Below are 14,167 nucleotides of genomic sequence, written 5' to 3'. Positions count from 1 at the left end.
TTACCTCTTGCTGTTTCTCACAGCATGCAAACCCATGTGAGTCAACACTCTCTGTAAGAGCAGAACAGCAGGGAAGAAAGGCCAGAAAGAATGCAATATATTTGTGAGGGTTTTCTTAGATTAGTCTCCTTCAGATTTCTTATTTGTATCCCAGGAAACTTGAGAGCTCAGATACTTGCTTGTCAAACAAAGCAGGCTGAAACACATCACTCCTGAACAAAGTGTGGTTATGAATCTTTGAGAGGGCAAGAAACATCCTAGGAGGCATGTGGTGCCCAACTTTGCCTCTCTGAAAGAATGGCTTTCACCCTGCTACTGATGGAAAGCTCACTGAAAAAAAAGAACCAGACCCCTCTATTTGACATGAGGCAATATATTCATAAAGGTTGCCTTTCTGCCTTTTTTTTCTGAGTTTCTGTCAATTTGTCTGCCTTTAGATTAAACACTGCCTGTGGGAATTGGGTGTTGTCCCCCTCTTGAAAGATTAAAAACATGTCAACAATAAGGTGATTCTAAGGTGAAAAAGCTGCTTTCTGGTTGCACACCCTGTCTGAAAATCAGAGCTTTTGTGTTTATGGCTTTTAATCCTCTGATACAAACATCCCTGTCTGTACTTCCTATAAATAGTAGGAAAATACCTTTACAACTAGTTTCCACTATTAACTCCAGTTTTAAAAACTCTTAAAAGTATTTCTGTGCATCTGCATATGAAGAATCTGTCATACAAAAGTAGACTGTGAATATAGTCAGTCTCAGAAAGAGCTAAGTTGAAATTTAGCATTTCATATGAAATTCCTCAGTGATATTTCATAGCTTTGTAACAGTAGAATTTAAGAGAAATGTTGAGTAACCTTCCCTGTTTCAAAAGGCAGCCAGCTTCCTTAAGACTTGGTTGTAAAATATTTGCCTAATAGAAGAATTTTTTTTTTTTGTATGACATTGTATGGAAACTTCGAAAGCAAAATCAAGTGAACTTTTTGAATGGAGCTGACACCACCCCCTTATGCTCACAGAGGAGATAAAAACAGTACTGGGAACTATTGATTAAATGTTCTATGGGGATTTCAGTATGGAGGCTTACTTTTTGGTGAGGATATTTTAGTAGGTTTTTGCCTAATTCTCCAGTTGATTGTGTGTGCACTAATCACGCACTTTTCAGTGTTTTAATAAATTTTCTAAATAATTTTTTTAACATTTGCTCTCAAAAAATATGCTGCAGAAAATTGCTAATCTGATTATTTTGTTTAGAGATCTAAACCACAAATCCATCACAGATAAACCCACTCATTTTTATAAACTGAGTAAGCAAAGATAAAAGCACTTTCAGAAAGGATGCCTTTTAGTGAACAGTTTTATGAAAATGACCCCAGAACTATTTGGTTAAAGTTCAGGCAGAGCAACTTGAATCAAATGAAGTGCTGTTTATTTCCAGAGAGGATCTTAATGCTTAATGTACTTTGCTTAACATTACAGGATCTTCTGGGAGAAGTTAGCACTTGCTGCTCTTTGAAGTTACCAGCTGAATTCTGAAGACTTTGTAAGAGAACAGAGCACTTTGCTGGACTGACATAGCACAAAGGAGGTAAAATCACATCGCTGTTAATGAATGTTTTTCAGCACATTTGGAGAAGATGAGCTGGTGTTAAAAAGAAGTGAAGAGGATCGATGGTAACTATGCATTTTAGTGTTTGAATAATGTTTCAGATAAGGACATCAATATACTTCCCCCCTGCCTGCAGCTCCCTCCCCAAGCATGATGAGGACATAGTAGAACAGGGAATGTGTGCTAGCACAAGCTGCACTGAGGAATAAGATATTACAGTCAGTTATCGCAGGTGAGATATCCTGTGTGCTTTCAGTCAACACTAGAGTGAAAATAAAAACAATGGAAGACATCGAATGGTGAAAGGCATTTTAAGTTGAATAGCTCTTAATCTAGTCCAGCTGATCTTATATGATGTCTAACTAATAAAGCTTTCTTCTAAAAGAGTAGCACAATGAAGTTGCAAATCCGTTTTGAAATAGATTGCTTGAATTGAAGAAAGAGTGAACTAGGAGGTGAAAGTTGTTCTCACCAGATAGACTCAGAGAGTTGGTGTCAGTGACCACATACACATACTGTACAGTTTTTTCCACTTCTTCAGGAAAACTTATTGAATGCCATTTTAATGATATTTCATTTCAATGTGCTACATTTGTTTCTTACAGGATTAAGTAATGCAATTTCAAATAATTGAATTCAGTGGCAAATCTCCTATCAACAATGCATAGATGTATTTATTGTCCAGAGTAAATCCCAATAAGAGCAAAACACTAGTCAGCCAATCCTGATTTAATACATTCTTTTCCTATATATTTGTTCTATATATTTATTCTGAAATTTAATAATGATGCTCAAAACCACATGTCAAGGCACAACAATGAATGACAATCTGCAGTTGCAAAGATCTGATATCACAGATTTATTCAGTGAAACGGTTTCTGAGATGGGTTGTACTGCTATAGGCCTGTCTTAACTCTGATGATATATATACAGTGCATCTACGATATGCTGGCATTTAAAGAGGAATACAAAACACTATGTCATGTTGTAACAGACCGTAAGGGGGAGTATTTAACTGCATTGAATGGTTAGAGCTCGGGAAGAGAGACTGAAAGCAGGAGCTCTAATGCAAGGCAGTTGAACATAGGTGATCTCATCAACTGCTGTTGACAATGGAAAGTAATAGCCTGAAAGACAAGTTTGGTAGATCTTTAGACTCAAAATAATTGTAACCCCATGTATATATAAAATCAAATAGTAAATGTCTTACTGAACCAGAACCAGTATAATTAGTTTCAAAAAATGGAGTGGTGTTTTTTTGTCACTTGAAAAGGAGTGTAATAGTGTCTATTGGATGGCTAATTAAAGTATAATTTGGAACATTTACACATACAAAATTGTTTTGTTTTCTTTCTCGTATTTATACAGGTTCTACCTGTAATTTTACCATAATAGTTGATGCACTTCTTTTATGTTGATGGTGTTTACAAAAAGACCTTTTATTGTACTGCTGTAACTGAGATAAGAATCTAGCCCACAGTATACGTTCATGCAGGAGACATTTGCAGCTGTCACGTAGTTGGCAGCTCATTGGCTTGTTTTGAGATCTGTGGATAAAACCCAGTGCAGATTAATGACAAGATATAGGATTGGGGTTTTTTTTGATAACTGACACTTGGTATCAAGGGGGCTAAACATGACAGTTGACTATTAGTTTATCCTGGCAAATTCTGTGTGGAAGACTATAGTGGAGTTATGCCGTGCTTTTGAAAGAAAATTATATACTTTGCCTTTTATTTGGAAATCTTCATGTTCTTGTTAAATGCTATTTCACACAGTTTAAGCAAGTCAGAATTACTGAAGTTAGACAGAATTCTAATGTTCTCGTATTTGTCAGCAGTGAAAATACAACAAATACAAAATTTTCCTCTGTGCAGGTGTGAGCCTCTCGCTGTACCATTATAAGCAAAATATTATGCTAACTCTAGAAAACATTTTCAAAATTTACTTTTTATTGCAACCAATGTATGAAAGGGAAATAAGTGTTAAAGTGCTCAGTTTAACCTTCTCATTTGTCTGCCAGGGCTGATGTTCCCAATGTGCATACATCAAATTGTAAATAGGAGCTGTATTATGACATGCCAAGTACTGACTTTGATACACTTTCTGGTGAATAGATGTTTGCTGGTTATATAATTTCAGGATTTAATGTTTGTTCAGTTTGAAATGAGGTCTTTAGTGAAGGCTTTATTTGAAGATGATCTACAGCCATTGATTGTAAGCCTAATGGATTTTTCTCTCCACTTTTGGATTGATTAAGCAGTGATTTCTGAGTTAGACATTTGTGAATAAGTGATATTGAACACAGACGTTCCATGTATGTTTTTATGCTTCAGTAAGTCAAATTCAAGAAGTCCGTCAACAGAATATTGAAAACAATACCTTTATCTCTATCAAACCGTCTTTGAAAAATTTTGAAATTTTTGTCTTAACAATGAGCCAAAGACAATTGTTGCATTTTTGAAAGGATTATTTTATTGAAATAAGTTTGATTTTAGAGGAAAGAGGGAGTGTGTTCTCAGACTGGAGCAGTAGTTCCTCCTCCTTTCTCAGGTGAGCTATTTGAGTATTTGAGACTATTTCAGACATTCCTTCCCTTTCCCACCAAAACCAGTGATCACAAGAACGTGGGATTTTAGCTGAGCTGTTCTTAGCACAGAATTGTCTTCATGTAAGGATATCATCCTTTTGTGTTGAAGTAATTGATCAAAACTTTTCACTGAACAGTTCTTTCTCCATTTCAGTCAAATATTTGCTAGATAAAATATTGCTAGATCTAACACTGGATTCTAGCTTTAAAAAAAAAAGTCATTTATTTCCATTTTATGGACAGTATTGATGGCTTACAATTTTCAATTAAAATTATGGGATTAGGTCCATAAGAATTTATATGTACAACAAATCCCATGAAGAAATATCTGTGGATAGTACTAAAGTTTCTGTAATGGGTCATAAGCGTAATCAGACTGGACATTACATTTCATGTGTTAAAAAAGCATGTAACATGTTCAGCCATTATGCAAAATATTATGGTATAATATTCTTTCCTCCATGGTGTAGTAATAAATAGTTGGATGGAAAGAAAATGTGCTCCTGGTTAATGTACTCCCTCAGTCTCTCAATCTCTTGGGAAAAAGACACTGTCCTGAATCTTTGCTGATATATGACTGCTGTCTCCACTAAAGTAGTACCAACGGAATGATAAATGTTTCCAGCTTTGAGCATTGAACTACCCAATACAGACAAAATGTTTTTAACATTGATAGAAGTGAGATGTGTATACACGTGTGTACGCACCACAAGTTAAAAGCACATTTTTTCTGCACCAGTTGTAGAGTAAAGGGCACCATTCTTCCTTAGCTCTTACTGAACTGTTGTTTACTTATTTAGGCTGCTGAAAACCTTAGATGAATCTCTTACTGAAACACAAGCTTTTTCTTGCCATCTATTCAAGTTTCAGTTATACTAGCTGAGGCAGAAATAATCCAGAAGCTGGCCTTAAAATGAAAATGGAATGAAATTGGAAACTACTTCATGTAGAAATCACAGCACTCATCTTGTTCTTTAGCATGAAGCCTTCGAATAGATACGTAAATTTATAGGTGTTAAGGTTGCAAATGACTAACAGTCGTTATAGAATGTAGAGTTATATATAGAGTTTTGCATCACAGAAATTGATTTATGTAAAAAAAAATCCCGTTTCATATCTTATGACTGTGATTGAACTAAAGCATATACTTCATAAAAATATCCAGCTTTGATAAAGAGTTTCCAGTGTTTGAAAATTTGCCACCAATCCACCTGCACAGAAGTTGATGAAGGTGAATAGATCACATTTGCTGTGTATTTCTGGTGAGAGCTTGAATTTATCAAGATAACTACATATTGCTTCATATCAGTCTAAGTACATCTGAGTATATCCCATTAGGGCTAGTCCTCATATGTCAAAATATGGCTGTTAAAAATCAAGATCATAGTTCAAGGAATGCTTGCAACTTGTTTAAACAATTACATATGTTGAAAAAAACTCCAGCCATAAACAACCTCCACCCCAAACACTGTTCAGTGCTGTTACCAAAATCTAACAAAAGCCAGAGATCCAACACATAATATATGTAACTGATTGTTCTGGGATTCATGTTTATTTAGGACTTAGTGTTTCTAGAACTTAGATAAACCAGTAAATGTAATCAGCAGAATAAAGTGATTTTTTTTTTCTTTTTACTTCTCATTCAAAAAAGATATTTTATAATAAAAATAGCCCTAAATTTAAAAATAAAATAAGGAATTAGGAGAGTAATTATTTTGAAATTGCTTTATGCAGTATCATTTAGCTTCACATCAAGTGAAACACATTGTTCAACCTAAACTGAATGTGGGTTATTTTTGGACAATTGATACAAGGACTTTCATTTTTTGGTTGAATGAACACTTTTACTCACAGAGAAACATTTTGGTTTCATTTTGTGGGCAATGTTTTGCCTTTTCCAATCAAACAAATATTTCTTTCAATAATTGTTCAGCAAATGAACCAAAACCACTTTCTTTACCTGCTTGCACTACTATACCATGAGTGCTTCTCTCCACTCAGTAAAAAACACCTGCCCACATCAATGCACTAATTTGCCCAATAACTGTATTTAATTTGGGGCCTAATATGATCTCTTTACAGGATGATGAATAGAGTTAGAGTAGATTAAGTAGAGAAGAGATGCAAAAGCTTGGCTAAGAGTTCTGCAGAGGGAAATTATTGCTTGTATGACAACAAAAACAAGCCTGGTGGCTTCTTCTGAGTCAGGTCTGACTCCTGTCTGTTGGATGCTGTTAGCCCAAACACAGCTGTTGCCTCCCCACACATAACAGCCTTATACAAACAGGAAAGTTTCTTTATTTGCACAGGAATTAATTAACCATAAATCTGTTTGGACCCCTGCTACCCTAACAGTGTCCATATGCCCAGAATTGTTGGCCTATAGTACTTTTAGGACATGGGATCACATTGAATTCAATGCTTAGCTCTGCTGAACTCTAAACTAAAGATTTAACTTGTTCAGAATGTTCAAAAATAATTCCTTTTAGCCAAAATCCAAGCACAAGTTTCAGACCCTTGCTCACATCAGTGCTCAATCAATTTTCTTATTTCTAGGCTTAGTTGACAAGACAGGCAAATGAGCTCTGTTTTCCCCAAACCCTAATCATTATCCTAACCTGATTGTTGATATGGATATATTGCATCACTTATAATAACTGGAGGCTGCTGGCCCCTTTGATACTGATAGCTAAGTATACATTATTTGACTTTGTTGATCTGGACCCTTATCTGACCCTTATCCCATATTTAGGCTTTCTTATCTTAGCTACTCTAAGTCCAAGGTTATTCTTACTACTCTTGTTTGTATCCATACTTAATACCTCTTCTGAGTAAGCACAAGCCAAACTTAAATCCTAATATATATTTCTGAACCTGCCTTAGTCCCTTTTGTTTCCCTCTTGTGTCTTTCATCTATAGCTGTAGTCTTTATTCAAGATATCCTATTTTGTTACTGTGTAAAGCAATATTTATTATCCAAAACATCATGGCCAAGGAGGTAAAATTATGTTAAGAACACTAAATTTGTCCTAAATGTAGTCCTAACCTTACCTTATCAGATCGTACAGAAGCCATTGCCCTTGATTTTGGGTCAACGCTGCTTTGGTCATTTTGCCATATTTAGAGTGGGAATAAAAGTGGTTCCTCAGTTCAAGGTTTGTATACAGATGGGCTGATGTTTATGTTCCAGGCACAGAGCTAAGGCAGTATCTCAAAAGATTGTGGGACCAGATACATATAACAGGATTGCTGCTTAATAATTTGCAACAGAGGCTTTCTGAAATATGTAGGGTTTAAGCTTGCTGTATTTGAGTCTTAGGACTTCACTGGAAAACCATTGTGTGTTGTCACACCTGAAAAAGATTAAAAAGCAGTGATTTAAATAGAAGGTGAATGAGTTTGGAGCTTCTAGTCACTTGTGAAAATAAAAGCCTGAAGAGCACCAAGTATGCTGCTTAAATTTACATATGTGCCTATTTTGAAGTGTGAGGAATGGGAAAAGCATGGACTGCTTTTCAGGCATATTCAGCATGAATTAGTGTGAAAAGTGATGTATCACGATTCAGGTGTGTCCAGTTTATTTGTAGTACTGGAGCAATCTTAATAAGGTTGAGTGTTTTAAATGTATTAATTTAAATAGATGTCTATTAAATGTGGCTTCTTGGGAAATACAACAACAGGACAGACCTTCAGCCACTGCTGTAATGAGAGAATGGTCTCAAACTTAACAAGAAAAAGAAAACCTAAGCAATCACTGTTTTAAGGTATTGCTAAAATCTTTCTTACTTGCTCTGGAGATGATTGAAGAGGCTCTACAGCCTTTTTAGAAAGTAAGTCATAAAGCAGCTGGCTCTACTATCCCATCAAATGCCTTCTCAGCTGATTCTTCTAACCCCAGTTTGCAGGCTTTGCAAGAGCAAGGTTTGTCTAGTTTTCCTTGGTGGTCACAGAGTCAGGTGCAGCAGTTGACTTCTTTTGGCTCAGACATTTCAGAGAGAGGCTGAGTTGTGAGCTTTGATGTTAAATGTACTGTACTGGGTTGTGAGTGACCAGGTTTCTGCCCCTCAGCTTTACCTTTCTGCATTGTACTGCTGCTAGTTTGCCCTGGTATTTGTGCTGTAACCTGCTTGTGGGTAGTGCAGCTGTGGAGGTAGGATGAGGTGATCCTGTTGTGGTTTGCTCTTAAGCAGGAGGGAGCATGTGCATCTCACCACAAAGGTTGGTGGGTTTGTGTTTTGTTGTCTGTTGGGTTTGACCATGAATAGTGAAGAGAATATGTATAAATGGTTGCTAAAGAGTGTTTTCCCCAGCAATTACTAAATGTAACTGTTAGAAGTGTATCTTTAATACTTGGTCAAAATCATTTTATATGGAACTAAAGAGACAAAATTGTGTAAGTATATAGTATGTACATACACCTACACAATTTACAATTACATGTAAATGCTCTGAAGATATTTTTGATACCTTTCAACTTTTATTTGACAAGATCTACCAGGGAATAGTTCTTTAGGGTGTTTGTTAATGCCCTGTATCATATGCCCTTGATATATGCTTACATCATCAAATCCTTTCTACTCAGAAACTGTTCTCCTGGACAGAGCCATCTTTTTCCACTCACTGCATCAAAATGAAGAATATTACTTCCTCTAATATTTTCTCCCTTAAATGTGATTTTTTTTTTTAATTCCCTCTCAGAAACATCCACTCTTACAGTTTTATTTAGGTAGTTTCTTTAACCTCCCTCTGTCAGTATTCATCAAGAAATATTTATGTTCATTTTCCTTTCACTATGCTGTTTACAACCAGAACAGTAAGGGCTCTTGAAAAGTTGGTCTGACCCTTTTCTTTCAGCCCTCTAAGCTGAGCATAATTGCCCAGAGTTCTGTCCCCCCTCTGTCCCCTGTCACGTCTGTGTGTCCCTATCCCAACCTCTTTCCTTCTTTTCAACACCTGTAGAATGTGCAGAAAAGGATAAAGAAAACATTTTAACTCACACAACCTATATACAAGTGAAATAAGGAACCAGGAAGCCATTGCATCTGTATAAAAAGAAAGATATACTATACATATAATTGTGACAGAGAATTTTCTGGATTTACTGATGTATGAAAATATACATGGACTTTTCTGTGTGTGGGTTGTGCAATATGACACATTTTGTACCTTATTAGATGCCTACACATGATAATGGAATCACCATATTTTCTGCTGACGCATATTGCTAGCAAAATATAATTTTATCAATGTTAAATGCATGGTTCAGTGATTTTTGACTCTTATATACACCCCTCCATGTATACAGTTTCTATATCATGTCCCATTTTGCTTGCATAAGATTTTGTTATGCTTACAAGAGACATCTTATGTTACTTTTCCATACTTTAAAAAGCATGACTACATCTTATATCGTTATTTTAATCTATGTAGTTCACTAGTACTGGAGTATCTTCCTCCACGTACCTTTACTTGTTGACAAGGTTTTGATACACATTCATTTACAGCTGTCAAAGCTGTAGTCTGTGTATGTTGTTATACCCATGCCTTCCTCATTCTTTGAAGGTTATTGTGCAGTTGCTGTGTGTGTTATGTTGAGATATTGAGGTGCTCTGTGTGATGAGTCTGTAGAGCACAGACTGATGGGTAAGGCTGTAAGAGAGAAAAAGCAGTATTTTCCCCAGCACCTCATGTAAGTAAATCAGTGGTCTGGCCTAAGTGTATACAGGGATTTTCTCCAAATTCTCTTATTTGCTTTGGACAGTGAAAGCTTGAGTGATAGGTTGTCACTTCTATGGTGCTTGACTCAAGCTTGTAGAAGAGCAGCCCAGAGTATCAGGGAATCAACTGACTGAATTTTGAAAACATGTACATAGTAATGTTGTCAAAATATTTTTTCTGGGCTATATGGTAATTTTGGCACCTACTAGTACCTGGTTTTCATAACCATTAGTGCAGTTTCATCATTTAGGCCTTTATCTCCTCCAATGTGACCTGATTTTACAACTCTAATTCCACATATAACACCATTTCACAGACAAATTTAGCATCTATTTTGTTTATTGTGCTTGTATTGATGACATCTAATGCATTGTAAACCTCATAATGATTTGCCAGCAGCAAAGAAAAACTATTGAATTGTGTTCTTAATAACATCAAGAAATGCAGTGACTAAAAATAGCATGTATTTTTAATAAAATTTTGAGTAAATTGTTGTAACAGATTAGCATTTACAAATATATTTACCTGCTTTATGTCCTTCCTGCTGTCATGCTTCACAATATATGCTAATAATTACCTTAGCATAGGAACAGAAAACCAGAAGGATATAGGAAGCCTTATGGGAAGAAGACATTGAAGCTTTCTAGTAAAGTCCTTCAGTATGATGTGGTCTTGTGATTTGTCACTTCAATACTGAATTACCAGCTTGATTAATAGTTTTGTGATACTATGTTGAGTCTGACTTTTCCCATAGACAGAAATTAACTTTCATTTCTTAAAACTGAATCCTCTCTGCAGCAATAAACATAGGAAAGAGGAGTAAAGCTCATAATACAACTAGTTCAATTAGGTGGAATTGTCCTATCTCTTTGAATAGTATAAAAATGTGTCAAAACTTTGGATGGAATTTTCTAATAAGCAGGGGTTCTCCCTCAAGAAGAACAAGGACTGGTTTGATGATGATAATCAAGAAATCCAGGAATTGTTGAGGAAGAAGAGAACTGCCCACCAAGCACACCTTGCACTGCCATCCTGTCACGCAAGAAAAACAGCCTTTCGTCTTGCTTGCAGCAAGCTCCAACAGAAACTCCGTGACATCCAGAACAAGTGGTGGATCGATCTAGCTGCAAAAACTCAACTATGTGCAGATACAGGGGATCACAAAGGATTCTATGAGGCCCTGAAAACAGCATACGGGCCTACATACCAAGTCCAAAGCCCACTACTCAGTGCAGATGGTCAAATGCTTCTGACAGATAAAACCTCCATTCTGAATCGATGGTCTGAACACTTTCAGACTCTTTTCAGTACCAACCGTGTAGTCCAAGACTCAGCAATTCAGTCCATCACACAACAACCAGTGAAGTATGAATTGGATACTGCTCCCACTTTAGGAGAAACCCTCAAGGCCATACAGCAGGTGAAAATCGGCAAGGCAGCTGGGGTTGATGGAATTCCACCTGAAGTCTGGAAACATGGGGGCCTTGCACTCCATGCTAAATTTCATGAGCTTGTGGTGCGCTGTTGGGAACTAGGCGAACTACCATCAGACCTTCGTGATGCAGTCATCATCACCTTGTATAAGAAGAAAGGTACTAAATCAGATTGCTCAAATTACCGTGGTATTACTCTGCTCTCCATTGCTGGCAAAATCTTGGCAAGAATACTCCTGAACAGACTAATACCTGCTATAGCAGAAGATATTCTACCTGAAAGTCAGTGTGGCTTCAGAGCCAACAGGAGCACCACAGACATGATATTTGTTCTCAGACAACTGCAAGAGAAGTGTAGGGAACAGAACAAAGGTCTCTATGTAACCTTTGTCGACCTCACCAAGGCTTTCGATACTGTGAGCAGAAAAGGTCTGTGGCAGATTTTGGAACGTTTAGGTTGTCCCCCCAAGTTCCTTAAAATGATCATCTCACTTCATGAGGATCAGCACGGCCAAGTCAGATATGGCAACTCACTTTCTGAGCCCTTTCTAATAAAGAACGGTGTGAAACAAGGCTGCGTTCTCGCTCCTACCCTATTCACAGTCTTTTTCAGTATGATGCTCCAAAGGGCCACGGCAGACCTCGATGATCAGGACGGTATCTACATTCGATATCGTACTGATGGAAGCCTATTCAACCTAAGGCGACTGAAGGCCCATACTAAGACCCTGAACCATCTTGTCCGGGAGCTGCTTTACGCTGATGACGCCGCCCTTGTTGCCCACACAGAAGCAGCTCTGCAGCGTTTAACATCCTGCTTTGCAGATGCTGCTGAGCTCTTTGGGCTGGAAGTCAGCTTAAAGAAGACAGAAGTTCTCCATCAGCCTGCACCTCAGGAAGTCTTCCATCATCCCCACATCACCATTGGCCAGTCAGAACTCAAATCAGCCCAACAGTTTAATTACCTAGGCAGCCTCATCTCCTCGGATGGTAAGATTGACGGGGAGATAGACAATAGGTTAGCGAAGGCATATAGTGCTTTTGGAAAACTCCATAAAAGAGTATGGCGTAATAAACACTTGAAGAAAAGTACCAAGATCAGTGTTTACAGAGCCATTGTGCTGTCTACTCTTTTATATGGTTCCGAATCATGGGTCATCTACCGCCACCACCTGCGTCTCCTAGAACGCTTCCATCAACGCTGCCTCCGTACAATCCTAAACATCCACTGGTCAGATTATGTGACCAATACATCTGTTCTTGAACAGGCAGCAATTACAAGTATTGAGGCCATGTTACTGAGAACGCAACTGCGTTGGGCAGGGCACGTCTCCAGGATGAAGGACCACCGCCTCCCTAAGATCCTGCTTTATGGTGAACTTGCCACCGGCTGCCGCAAGAGAGGAGCTCCGAAGAAAAGATACAAGGACTCCCTGAAGCAACAACTCAGCCTCGGGCATATTGACCACCATAACTGGTCCACTCTGGCCTCCAATCGGGAGGCCTGGAGACACACCATTTATAACGCTGCTGATGCTTTTGAGAAAGCACGCAGGATCACCCTTGAGGAGAAAAGACAACGCAGAAAGAATCGTGCCTTGCAGAATATACCATCTAAGGAGTCTTTCTGCTGTGTCTTTTGCAACCGGACTTGCCTCTCTCGTATTGGCCTTTTTAGCCACCAACGCGCTTGCAAGAAAAGTGGGTAGAGCCCTTCCCAAATCTTCGTTCGCGAAGCCTAGCCATGATGATGATGATCATAAAATAATGGCATGAGTCTTGCATCTGTCATTTAAAGAGTCAGTGACTCTGAAGGTTGTTTTCTTAAAAATGTCTAGCTACAGTGTATTTTTTTAATAAAGTAGATCAACATATGTTCACAGCTAAGTAAACATGCAGTGCTACACTGGGACAGGGTTTCTAGGGGCTATTGCAACTTTGAATTGATTTAGTAATATTGAACTTTCTGCAAGATGAAACAAGGGAAGCAAATCTTGAGATAACCTGGAAAAAGCATTGCTGGTGGCTTGGAGAAATAAATTTCTATGAAGTTGAAAAAAACCCCTTCATTGTAGCTAAAGGTAGAGCCATGAAATGCACACTGCAAAATAAAAAATGTGCAAATATTTTGTGGTACTCCAGGCAGCTGCCAAATTATTAGGTGAAGTCAATAAGAAATGGAAAGAATGCTTTTGTGTAAACACTGTCAAGAGTGGTTTTGGGTTAAAAAACTTCTGCTGGATAATGCTAAGTTTTCTGCTATGAATTAATTACCCAGTTATGTTACTTCTGCTGTAATTAGTTCTGCATTAGTGGAACTGTGAACCTCAATAAATCAAAAAGGTGAGAATTCTGCTTCATTCCACTCTGCTTTTCAGCTGCCTTCAGTTCAAATTTCTAGGATAAAAAAAGGCTTCTAATTGATTTTTCCTTCACCGGCAAAATTCTCAACACATCACTCGGATGAACATCTGTTTTGTTTTCTCTTTGTAGATAACACAAAGAAATGTCTAATCCTCATCAGCAATTCCTTCAGCTTCTCTGATGCTGGCTCTGACTTTTTTCTACAGCTTACTTCAGTGGAGTGTGCAGGAAGAGCTCTGTCAGGATTCAGCATGCTGTTAGTTGTTACATGTTGATTTTGCTCAAACCCTCTTACCTTGGTGTGATTTGCAAAAATTTTTGAGAAGGCAACATATCGCATAATATTATCCATAAGTTTTTCTTCCCTCTGCAACAACACTATCTATGGTACTTACTCTTATTTACTTCTCTCTTTTATATTACCCGGTCTAATTATCTCCTCAGCTTGATGATGTGGGA

Source organism: Neopelma chrysocephalum, unplaced genomic scaffold (genome assembly GCF_003984885.1).
Source record: "Neopelma chrysocephalum unplaced genomic scaffold, ASM398488v2 Primary Assembly neopelma1_97390, whole genome shotgun sequence".
NCBI lineage: Eukaryota > Metazoa > Chordata > Aves > Passeriformes > Pipridae > Neopelma > Neopelma chrysocephalum.
This window is presented reverse-complemented; position numbering follows the sequence as displayed.